At 33.9% G+C, this 13,551-nt stretch overlaps 1 long non-coding RNA gene across 1 annotated transcript; it reads left to right on the forward strand.

Annotated features, from left to right (window-relative positions):
- The first annotated feature begins 9,888 nt into the window (after window positions 1–9,888).
- Window positions 9,889–10,488, forward strand: LOC140046737 (uncharacterized). Its single transcript, XR_011844829.1, has 3 exons — window positions 9,889–9,907; window positions 10,067–10,216; window positions 10,456–10,488. It is a non-coding gene; the product is annotated as an uncharacterized lncRNA (long non-coding RNA).
- Window positions 10,489–13,551: the final 3,063 nt, after the last annotated feature.

The raw sequence follows: 13,551 nt of genomic DNA on the forward strand, positions 1-13,551 counted from the left end.
GAAACAACCTCTGGGCTACTTTTTGTCTGCCGGTCCATCTTCCAGGTACGCACAAATGATCTTGCTGAAGGAATGTATTACAAAGTTAAGTTACAGGGAGTATATAGTAGCAGGGTTGATTGTGAAGGCTGTTGTTTGTGATCAGGGTTCAAATAACAGGAAAATGTTTATTGAGCTCGGGGTAAACACTGAGAAACCCTACATGGAATGGAAGAATGCTAATGAAGAAATTCATAACATCCTCTTCCTCTATGATCCTCCACATCTTCTGAAGAGCGTACGCAATAATCTGAAACTGGAAATGAGATCAAATGGGATCATACCGTTCAATTTTATAATAATGATTCCCAGCTTCCTTTGAGAATGGCTCCCATGTTAACGACCAAGCATATTACCCTCCCGCCATTCACACCGATGAGAGTTTGCTTAGCAGCACAAGTTTTAAGCCATAGTGTTGCTTCTGGAATTATGATGTATGCTTCTCTCGATAAGCTTCCAGGTGAAACAGTTCATACTGGTACGTTTATCGATAAATTTGACAAGCTATTTGACACATGTAACGCGAGACATTTTAGGGACACTGTTAAGTATAGATGGCCAGTAACCGGCACATCTGTGCACATTCCATTTTGAAATGACTGTATTGATTGGATAAAGGGTTGGCAAGTAAAGGATGGATCAATTATGAGGATTGCTTGCATTAATGGCTGGATTCTTACACTGAATTCAATGACCCAGCTACTTCATGATCTCGGCACCTACTACAACTTTAACTATTTGCTGACAAATCAACTGAATCAAGATTGCTTGGAAAATTTATTTGGTGGTCACCGGTTCAGTCCTATGGCAAATGAATTTAGGGCTACGTTAAAGCAGGTTTTGTGCAACAAATTTATGATACCATTAGGAAATCAAACAAATTGCCAACTAGATCAAGATCAACTGTTCAATTTGCCCATTCATTCAAACCAACCACAACAATCCAACACACCATCACCTACAATGCCATTCCGTTTAAAGACATTTGCCTTGAGATCAGTACCAAAGATCAGGCTAAACAGAACACATTGGTGTACATTGCTGGCTATGTTAGTAAGCAGTCTTGGCCAAACATCCGAATAGCCAAACCTGCACAAGACACACAATATGTAGACCCATCACAGCTGCTAATTAGTTACAAGGCGCACGATGTTACGATGTATAATTTCGGAGAGTACTGTACCCACCGATAGCCTTGTAGACAACCTAAACTTGTGCGATTTGATTTCGGGTATTATCTTTTCTCTTATGTCACTAATAACATGCAAGTACTTATTAAATTGAACCTGATAAAGATGTTTTCTCTGCTTGGACAAGATAGGAATTTTAATCTCTGTGAATCTGTAACGGAACCTATAAGATTAACGCACAAGAACATAAGCATTATACCCATGAGACATAAAACAAATCAAGACACAGGAGCATGAAAGGCATTATTATGATCATTGTAAATCTATGCAATTTGTTTTGCGCTTTAAAAAGAATTGTATTTACTTAATTGTATAAAATTTAAGATGTGCTACATATAAATATACAACCCGTGAACAATATTTTGATAAAACCTTTGAGAAATGTGGCCTCTTCGACGACCCAGATTATCCAAAGGCAGAAATATATTACAAATTGTCGAGGGCCTCGATAAACAAATCTGAGGATGCAGTACAGCGTACTATTTCCGCTATTCGAAACTTCACAAATCCCTTTTCCTTGACCAAAAGAATCATCTATATAACTTTGCATCAGGTTCTCCGTGCTGAAAAAGCTGGTAAAGAGGCTAAACAAAGTTCTTCTAAAATCGGCTAATCCTAAAACAATGTTCTTTGAACCATGGAGGTATAATACCATGTTTGAACCAATTAAGAGACAGAAACTGAAAACTATGGAAGCTTGCAATAAAATGATGAAGGTCACTGCCTCACAGGGAAAGGTATGACATACTAATTATTTTTAAATATTATTCTTGCAATCATATAACTAATATAGTACCTTCAAAATGCGTTTTACATTCAGGATGGCAATGGATTTTTCCATTTATTGGTGAACCTTCCTCCAACATTGGGAGAAATATGTTTACTGATAGTGATACTTGACCAAGTGGTGTTTTATTTTTTCAACTGACTTATACCATATGGACTTGATAAAGGCACAGGAGTGTTTTACACTGTGGATCATCTGAATGTTACATATTGGACCAGCAACTGGAAAACCTAAATATTTCAAACTATTCTTGTCAAATGACCAAAACAAAATTCAGCTTTTCCATCTAATGTTACGTGTGTGGTGAAGCAAGACAGCCGCATCTCGACTTCAGAGAAGTGAAACATCAATAATTTTGGTAAAGGGACAAGCATATCAAATGCAATCAACTGATGATGGCGAGGTGAGTATGGTAATATAAAATCCAATCATAATGTATGTACTAAAATTCAGATTATCATTTTTAACCTTCTTCAAACTAATTTCAGGTTTCACAGTGTGAGATACATGAACTGGTTTCGAAACAAGAGGAGACTGACACCAGAGTTGTGTTGTACCTTAAATATTCTGCCAATAAGGGGTATAAATTGGCAGTTGTGAGGAAGCCTGACTTCATTATGCTATGTCAATCCCAATAGTAATATACCTAGATACAGGGACTGATAAATATCGCAAGATTGTGAATGTAAGTGAACTGAATTCAGGGAGCTAAAATATGCACTACATTAATAAGATTATACGCATTTACCAGAGAAGACGTAACTAGTGCAAGGGCAAGGGTAAAGTTGGACCATTGAACAAACTACCCCAATTAAGTGCCAAACTGCCTTCAGGTAATGATCTTTCTTGCGTTATTGGTAATCATTTTGTTGTTATTATTATTATTAGTACTCTGTCCTAATTTTTAAATGATTTTCTTCAGAACACTAGGCGATGACTGTTTCGTAAGTCTGAAAGTTATGGATGACATCAAGGCATTTACATGTTACGTATGGCCATTCTTGTGAACAGTCAATTAATAATTTACGCAGCATTATGCTCAAAAAAAGGGTAAGTGAGGAAGAGCAACTTACTATAAAATCAAAGATGGATCTCTCGTGCCTTCCACCATAATCTTGTCCCACATTTTGAGAGTCACTCACTGCCTTGCTATCTACAAGCGAGCAGGATAAGGGATTTATTGGTGCCCAAAACCATATGACCAAGGACAAGGCTGGCAGAAAACTGACAGCATATTAGAGCCAATTTTGTCACAAAGTGCTGTTCTACCCCCTTCTCTTATTGATCTTATTGAAAAACATCTGAGGAGCTGGACTAAGAAGAGTTAGATGAAGGGGGTCATATCCTAGAAGAAATCCTCTAGAATGAGGATAAATTCATACATGTATGCATTTAGTGTAGAACTATTAATCTCAAAATTATATCATTGTTTACAAAATCATTCAATATGATAAAAGGTAGATAACTAAACAATGAAGTAATATCCTAGTGTATTATTAATAACAAAGATCGGCACAAACATTTTATGTCATGAAATATATTAAATTAAAAACTTGGAAAGGGCACATACGATACGATAAAACTTTATTGTCACAACGGCAAAATATACAGTTATGAGATATAGGTCCTTAAGTACACTCAAGTTAGTATAAATAACCTGATAGCTGATAGAATATATGTATAGTAAGTAAAAAGAGGGAAAAGTTTGTAATTGAGATTGAAGCTCCTGTTCTGAATTACTGTCAAGAAGAAGCAGAATATTGTCATACGTGTATTATGGAATACGCTCCATAAAGCCATCAAATACAAGAATTCTCGGCTTACTCTTCGAGATGGACTGCATCTTGCAGTAGGAATATGCTTCTTTACCACGATGGTAACCACTGGTTGGTAAAATTCAGACTTTGGTTCCATCTGCCATGCCGATGCTTCTTAAAATTACTTTAACATTAACGAAACTCTTGCAGAGTAACGCAAAGAACTCATGGCAGCTCACATAGGCTACGCACCAGAAGTCTTTTTTTTTACGAATTCACCACCTACATTTAAAGGTGACATTTCTAGCCTCGGAAATATGTTTCTGGACATTATGGGACTATGTCTGAACATAGTACCTCTATGTAAACTCGGCAGGAAGTGTACACATACTATTCCAGAGTAAAGACCGACTATTTACTACATTGCCGACAAGCTGAAGAAGAAAACCAAATCTTGTGTATCTCAATGGTTTAATATCTGATTTGTTGAACTTATGCAGACTTCATCAACCTACCTCGTAACTATCGTGCAATCTTACATATTTCTGTAAAATTTTTCAGCTAAAGCAATTATTACAATATAATCATTGTGCAATTTTAATGCAATAAATATATGATATATTTTTAAAATGTTGTTTTGTTTACAAACATAATTGAAAGTCTTGTTATGTACCAATTATCTAAAATAAGACCATTGCCATTCTGGAGATCCACATAGACGCGCAGAGACTATGGCGCGCCAAGTTATCTTTTATAAATACATCCATTAGTTATCTCTATTCAAAACTTAGATATACAGTAGTTAGATACTGTACATTTCTATTGATGGATATTGATTGTGTATTAATCACTCAGTCAATCCGGCGAGATTGAGAAGAAGAAATATTAATATTGTATTTCTACATTTGTCTAATAATAATTTTTTTTTTTACATAATTGTAATTTGGCGTAGAAACATATGATGCTCACACATAGAAGCCCGTCTTAGGGACACTCCTGTTCAGGGGACACTTATATATATATGATTTTACTGCCAACAAATATTTATAATTTGAGGGATCCAGATCGATCAATTGTTGTCACAGTGACACGTGTGTAGAGATACAGTAGAACCTCTTCTTTGAACTAGCTTACAGTTAGGCCTATCTTGGCAGCAGAACAAAAAAGAAGAAAAGTGATAAATGTTTGACTGAGCACTGTTGACATGCTGCTTACGAGTGGATTGTACTCATTACATTCTTTGCTTAATTATCGCCATTTGTGGTTTTTACTACATACTTTTTGTTTAGTTCTTTCTGATTTGTCTTATTAGCTTATTTAGAGACTATTTTGAACATCAGTTTTGCTAGGCCCTATCGTGTCTGTGTCTCCTTTGTTTACCATGCTGTACAAAGGACTGCACAGTGCTGCCAGCTCCTTTGTTTCTGGGCTTGGCTATAGGTCTGTGTCAGCCTATTAGTCATGTATTGCTATGCTTAGTTCTCGCCAACTCTTGTTAATAAGTTAAAACATTTTAAATATTTTTTGGCCTGTTTCTACGGGTTGTCGTGCTGGGAAACATGTGCACAAATTTGTGCGACTTCATCATTAAACACAAGGTCGATATATGGCTAACAAAGACTGTTATGGTGACCTCTAATAAAAAGTAAATTAGCACGGCGCTGAAACAATGTGCTTTAATCAAAAGTGAAAGTACTTTACTCTTACGCTTTTTTTCCCAAATTTTTTTTCCTTATGGTAAAATAATTTTTCAGATTTATAGGAGGGCGTGCGAAGGGTGCGCGCGCACCAACACCAGCCCCCCTGCATCTGTCTATTGCAGTAGTATAACGTCATTTTTTAGGCAGGAACAGGATTGGTACCTATAAGAAGAACACTACAATTGCTAAATAACAATGTAATGCAGCCTAGGCCTGCCCTAACTAAACAAATATTAATATTATAATACCACACAGTGAGTTGTCTAGGCTAGTTATGGTCTAGACTATACTACAACTACTACTAATTAATTAAAGAATACAGTATATAACCAAATATTTGCATATTTTAAAATATAAATCTTGTTCAAATTGTATTTTATATTAGGCTCATCGAGTACAGAGTTCACAGTCAGGTATTTCACATTATAAAAAAAACATAATCATTAAATAATTGTTTTAAATAATTAAAATATATTGTTTGATGTTAGTGTTACTTTTCGTGGTTGTGTTAAAATATAATATTTTGTTGATACTTGTTTTTACTGATACTGTTTTATTGAATACTAATATGGTTTTTATAGTTTTCAAATTTTGCTAATTGTTTATTCAATTATTGTAAATATTAACAAAATTGACATGGACAGACACATGAATTTAAGAAGGCATTTTTGCTATTTATTAACAACGGTCATATATACAAGGGAAACTCTTTACCATTGAACAGAATCTAAATACATTTGGATTTGGGTTGAAGTTAAATATAATGATTTTTTTAAGGACATCTGCCACAATATTCCATTATATCAGGAATCAGACAGTGAAAGTGCCTACAATAATGCAGATTATGTCCCCTCTATTGAAGAACGGTCTGACCCTTAATATTTGTGAGTTATGTTTTTTTTTCTCAATAAGTTCAAGTATAAAGATGCACTGTTTCTAACATTCTTGCATGTTTTTTAGTGAGGACTATGAAGCATCAGCACATACCGACAGAAGAAGTATCTTGTTGGCCAAGTGAACTAATGGCTCTTTTCGAAAGAAGTCGAACATGTGGAGGTGTAACAGAACGTAAAATAAAAACGAGAATGTAGCACTACGGTACAAATTACAGCCAAGTGCAAATCTTGTTGGTTTTTGAATGGTATAATCAGCCAAAACATGGCAACATGTTTTTATTTAAAATACTATTGTCAGAAAAAAAGAAACTTTTTCATATGAAAATAATCATAACAATAATTTAACCAAATGACTCATCTTTTTTTTAATTTAGTAAATACAGTAACATTAAATTGCTTGATAATTTGATTTCACATCTTTTTTTTGCTGCCAGCTACATCATGTATTTTCTCAGCACAAACAAAAGGATCAATTTCAAAAGGAAGTGGATCTTTCTGGGGATATGAGGTGCGACTCAGAAAGTCGTCCATATTGAAGTTGTAAAGCTTCTACAATAGTAAAATTTTAACTTTAAGATCGTGTTGGGTTAGGAGTGCATTTGAGATGATTTGTTTGAATGAATGCCTATTGAGCAAATTGGAAACTGGATACCATCAATTATTCGGATGGTATACTGGATCGTAAGTTCAAGCCCAGAAACAAAAATATAGTAGATGATGAAGAACTTGGGAAACAGAAGTTTCAAACTATTTACAACCATGTGAGAGGTACTGTATACATAATCATGAAACACCTTTACACCCCAAGTGTCTCCATGAAGAACTGTCACCACGTGATTATATCCTCCCTAGTAAGTTACTATATTTTTAAAGATATTAAATTGTAGATGTTCAGACCATAATTATTTTAGAGTAGGTCATGTTTCTAGTAAATATTTTATTTCTTTTTAAGATTCAAAAGCTGATAAGACATTGTCAAAAGTGCTGAATTCCACTTATCTGCTGAATTCTGTAAAACAATTGTCACCTTCCATCCAAACTTATTCATACGAGTCCTTCCATCAGGTAATCAACCATTTTGCCCCTAAGATGCACCTTTATCGCTTCAAGGGTATGGTTGCAAGGTACAGTACTTTAAATTATTTATCCATAATATACCACTTTTTCTTATCAAGTTTATTATATTATTTTTAATATATTGCTGGTTTTCTCATTTTCAAAATATTCATTACTAAGATGCTTGATGTTACATTTGGTAAGAAAAATTAATTAAAATAGCTGTTTTGGAAAAATAAAACGTTATCTAAATATTGTGCAATTCGATTTAACACTAGAAAATGTTCTGCCAAACTCAAAGGCAAGGAAACTAGTTGAAAGGATGAAAAACCTCCGTCGCATCAATGAAATTAAAAATGTCATCAATAAACAATAAATATTGTGATTCTCACGTATGCGCAACATAACTCTGATAGGCGCGTGGCTATGAATTTCGTAAAAGTGGCATTGAAAAAAGACATTAAGCTATTACTTACTTATCCAAGAATAAAAATATCAAAGGGACATGTAATTACTACTATGCTTTCGCGTCAATCAAAAATGTATTCCAAAATTCCTATCTCTGTAATGTAAAATAACTTTTAGTGACGTCACATCAAGTTTTTTACAGGTTTCCCAGGTAGTATGACTATGGCAAGCTTAAAACTTTAATTAAATGTTTAATATGACCAAATTACTTGCGAAGTGGAAGGTAAACTCTTGTACTGTATGTCTTTCTTGGGATATCAGTTATACAGTACTGTAATGTATTTGTTTAAATAATAGGTCTAGACCCTGAGATATTAATATTATTTGTTTCTCATTTAAATAGACAAAGGTTAAAAAGGATGATGGTCATGCATAATGGTCATAATTGTAACACATTCTTATGTCTGAGTATGTGGTCATAAGTTACGTAGTATAAAGCGATTACTTTGACACATTGGTTTACTTCACTGACATAATCCCAATTTGCATTTGACATGTAACATTAATAATTGCCGTTGTAGTTTTTGTAAGTTTTCTTCATACCGTAGTCTGTATCGGAAGCATAGAAATTTGCTGGGCTTGGAAGGTAATCATTTCAATGAAAACTATGTCGAGGATAAAGTGGATGCAGATGCAGACTTTGATATGAAGCTTTATGGTGGTAATGATATAACAATCCCTGAAGTACTGAAAAAACATTTAGCATTGTTCATACTGAAAACAAAAGAGTATCATATCCTCCCAAAAGTGACATATTTGAAAATGCAATGTTCCTAAAGTCCATCAGTCAAAATAATCATGCTGAACATTTTTTCCACCACCGGATACACTATTGATTGGAGAATTTTGGACAGAGAAGATAGAGAGTACCCCTGAATAGTACGGGAGGACATTTACATAAAAAAGAAGAAACGTTCTCTCAACCGTGACTTGAAACTAGAATTACCGTCCTTGTATAGTGGAATCTTCACAAATCCTCATAACACTCGTAGGATTCTACTGATGAAGGCACGTGAAACGTGACGAAAATCCCATGTATGTTAACTTTGTGCTGTAAGTTTGTTTAAAAAACACTTTACAGTTATCATTTAACTCCCTAAGTTCTGAATACTGGTTAAAAGAATTATTGTTTATCAAATTTGGCAATGGTTGAGTCACAAGAATGTATCCTTGGAGAGGAAATTAAAAATGGAAAAAAAGGGTTGTGCATATCAGTATATTACAATTTTAAAGGGGTTAAAACATTATCTGGCTCAAAATGATGTTGGACAAGCACACATCAAGTGCAGAGTCAACATCCTGAGGTATTAGTTGGTTATACAAGTGGTACAATTTCACCAATAATGAATTTTTTCATCGTAATCCCAATGCATTATGGTTATTGTTGTTTGAGTCAAGATATAGAAGCACTCTAAAAAATATCCATCTTGCACTCCTTGTTAGATACAAGCTACTGTAGTACATAAGTATGTACAAGGAAATCCTAAGGCCTTTGATCTCTGATCTAAACATTTTGGAAACTACAGGCATTATACTGTACTTGTTAATGGACATCAGTATCATCGACTAGAATTTATTGGTAAGCATACCTGCTGATAACTTGTCAAGTCACTCTATTGGTGTGTTTTCTTGTAACCTTTGTTTATTTTGTCGATTTTGTATGGCTACTAAGGATGAAATTCAGGTCAATTTTGATGAAACATTCATTGTAACACTAAACTGTCATGCATAATCATAAATTGTAAATTAATTAAATAACTTTTTGTTTTTATATCATTCACTAAAAAACAGCTATAATTGATATAACTACACACTGACATGAAATAGAATGAAACAATTAAATATACTGTATAAAAAATATTTATATGATTTGCCCTTTAGGAAGCGTTTTACTGTAAAAGTGCAAGGGATCGTCCGGCCACAGGTTACTTAGAGGAGCATATGCTATACATTCGCAAAAAAATGATAGATGCATCTACCTCTAGTAGTACAAACAGGAAAGTTGCATGTACAGGTAATTTACTTTACTTTTTATATCAGATTGTTATTTTTATTATAACATTTATTTATAATACATGTTTGCTATCCTTCTAATGTACAGGCGAATACTAATTCAATGACAATTATTATTATAAAATGATTAATTCTGCAGTAATGTGTTACTTTTCTGCAGTAAGTAATCCACATCCTGAACCACTATCAGAAGAAGTACAACAGTGGATGGAACGTACATCAAACTACCGGTTTGAGTGGATCAAGAATAAAAGAACGCTCTATACAGGAAATTGTAAACAAATTTCCCAGACTTTTAGATGAGAGTATGGTAAGCCAAATTCAACATACTGTATATCAATAATATGTTCTTACCAGCTATTACATATCACTGCTCTGCAGACAATTTAATTTATACTAGTTTTTTTTAAACTTGTGGTGTCAACTGCGCATGGAGTAATTAAAATACCTTTAGAAAATCGCCAATATTAGTTATTACCATTATGCTGTGTAGTTGTTAATGCTGTGGTCTGCTTTGCATCTTAGTTTTTTCTACATTCCTTTTTATAGATTGACCAGGATTTTAATTCACTCTATCCAGAAGTAAGTGATAACATTTACAAAAAGTGGAAGGGGATGGTAGATTCAATTTATGAGTATGAATACCAGATGTGCCCTTTTTTGAGGGCAGCAATATGCTTATCACCTGAAAGCGATTTAAAATTGTTGTCTCCAGGTTTTATGTTTTCAAAATTATGTTAAATACAATTTGTATATATTTGTATATTATCTACCTTTAATACGATGCTATTTGTAAAAATTGTATTAATGGAGAAGGTTGTTTAAGAATCTCATGGTAATTTGATTAAACATTCTTCATAGATCAGAAATCTATTTTGGGAATATTGATGATGCCAATTCTATTTGACACGCCTAAGAAGCCGGCTAGTGTTTATTCAATCTTGCCTACATTTATAGATTCACGACGAGTACGTAAATATTATTATTTTTATTCGGGCAAAATGAGTGTAGTTGTACACGTCATATAATTTAACATAAGTATTTCTTTTACTATTTGTATTATTTTTTTGTTTTATGGACTGAATTCTGGAATATAAGAAGTTAATTAAAGTTAAATAAGGTTGTAAACAAAATACGTGATCAGACAAATATTGAAAGTGAATCTTTTAATGCTTAAGTGCAAACAATCATTTTAGAGTTAAAAGAACTTCATAATTATTATATTATATCCAGATTTGGTTTGCAATTAGTGCTTTATTTTTGTTTCTCCGGGAAATAATAAATATTGATCAATATTTGGAAAATGTTTGTCACCACACCCACAGCCCTACATATTGGCTCTTGGAGCCGATAAGTTGACAAGTAAGGAACACTGTGTGGTTATGGAAAAAATGTAATCAAGCAGCCTTCCCTGCTACAAGGCACACTTTGTGCTTGATTGTAACTACCAAATGCAAATGGGTTTGAAAGTTATTTTAAAGTTGTATTTATAAGCAGTCAAAAGATAAGGTTGAAAGTTCCTCATTGAGGGCTTTTTTAGGACTTATTTGAAATTCAAACAAGTGTAGTAAAAAATGAGTAATATAAAGCCATAATCTGAAGCAAATTTACTATTTAGTGGAAGTCATTTGCAAGATAGTGATGCAAAATTAAGAACTTACATATCAGATATAGATGATTTTATATTAAAGATGTATGAACTGCGAGATTTTTTATTAAAAAGAGCCGTAACAGCGTTAACAAACCAGAGAATTAAAGTTGAAGATGTACCTTTTCGGCTACCGGTTTTACTAAAGGGAGCACATTTATATCGGTATTTAGATGCGCTACCCAATATTTTATAATGGGTAGCACAGCTTAATGGGCATACTATAGCATTAGGCTACCGGTTTTACTAAAGGGAGCACATTTATATCGGTATTTAGTTGTGCTACCCAATATTTTATAATGGGTTGCACAGCTTAATGGGCATACTATAGCATTCGGCTACCCGTTTTACGAAAGGGAGCAAAATATATCGGTATTTAGTTGTGCTACCCAATATTTTATAATTAGTAGCACAGCTTAATGGGCATACTATAGCATTAAGCTACCCAAGAGGGAAATTGTATTTTTATTTATTTTATATATTTATTTTATTCACAATATTTAACCAGGGTGGCCCAATCAGTCAAAAAGACTGGTTTCCCTTCAATAGTACTTAACAGTAACATAATAGAACTTCAACTACAGTAATGCCTTAAAGTTACTTTTGAAAACATTTAAATTACTTAACGATTTAGTTTCTTCACTTAATGTGAAGATTAGCACCTTTCCATTTAAATGATTGCTTATATTACTCTGTTCTACATTTTTCCAGGGAAAGTGATTTGCAACTACTTCTTCTAAAATGATTTTCATTAGAAAAACTTTTTTCTAATAGTGCATTTACAAATAATATTTGTTAAATAATTAATAGAAAAATATTTGCTATCGCCATTGTTATCGTAATAAAAAAAATACAATATTTCTTTTCTCCGCAGAGAAGAAGCGCGTCGCAAATATTTTGTGGATGCCACAACGATTCTCTATTTGGAGGATACTCGTAATGTTACCTGGTATGTTTGCTTCTCGCTATAAAGTTTGAGATCTTAAAGCTAGATGCAACATACCATTCAAGAAGGTATGGAAGCCAAGAAAAACTGCGGGTGGATGGGCATTAGACATTGACCGTCTCTATGAAACTTTAAAAATTAGATAGGATTTTCTAGAAAACGTGGATGGGCCAGAATTTTGGCGAACAAACATATGGACGACGGCCAACAACTGTCTTGTCACTATCTAATATCAATAGTTCCCAGGAGCTGGTTGGAAATAAGATGCATAGCCCTCATATGTTTTGGAGGGTTGGTGATGACCTGGAAGGCAACCTAATTTCAGAGGGGAAATGTATCTTAAACAACTGAATAAGAGAGCAGGAAAGAAAAGGAAATTCTGAATTTTTGTCTTGTGACTCAAAATGCCAAGACGCAATTGTTGGAGGTAAAGTTGGTCCACACAGGATGGATGGCTTTAACATTTATATGTCGTGCACCAAATCAGAGTAAAGTTTCGGTCAACATTGGAGAAAATGATTGATCGGGTTCATCCAGAAAAGTTATTAGATATCAAACTTGAAAATATGGGGATTTGTGTAGACCATGCAATTACACAAACAATGGAATATAAACTAGAGAAGTTAGTCAAGGAGCTTCTCAGTAAGATGTTTTTCCATATAAAAAATCATTTTTAACGTTTATTACCGTAGGCATATTTTGTTAAAACTTCCGTGAAAAAAAATGTATAATAGGCCTATTGTAAGCACAACATTAAGTTTCAATAACAAATATTAATTAAATCTCTACAGGTTAACCTTATTAATTGATGGTAGAGATGGCACTAAATATCGGGCCGCAAGAATACGTAGGCTGGAAGCAAATATTAAAGCCGGAGGGGTACACCGTCAGGGGCGCAGCCAGTGGGGGGGTCACGGGGGTCCTGACCCCCCCTTTTTTTTAGAAAAAATAAATAAAAACATGAGACAACAATACAGATCAAATCATCCTGGAGATACTGTGGAAGATTACTACCGAGCAGTATTACCAAATCAACTTCTTGATTACAAAC

Source organism: Antedon mediterranea, chromosome 4 (assembly GCF_964355755.1).
Source record: "Antedon mediterranea chromosome 4, ecAntMedi1.1, whole genome shotgun sequence".
Classification (NCBI taxonomy): domain Eukaryota; kingdom Metazoa; phylum Echinodermata; class Crinoidea; order Comatulida; family Antedonidae; genus Antedon; species Antedon mediterranea.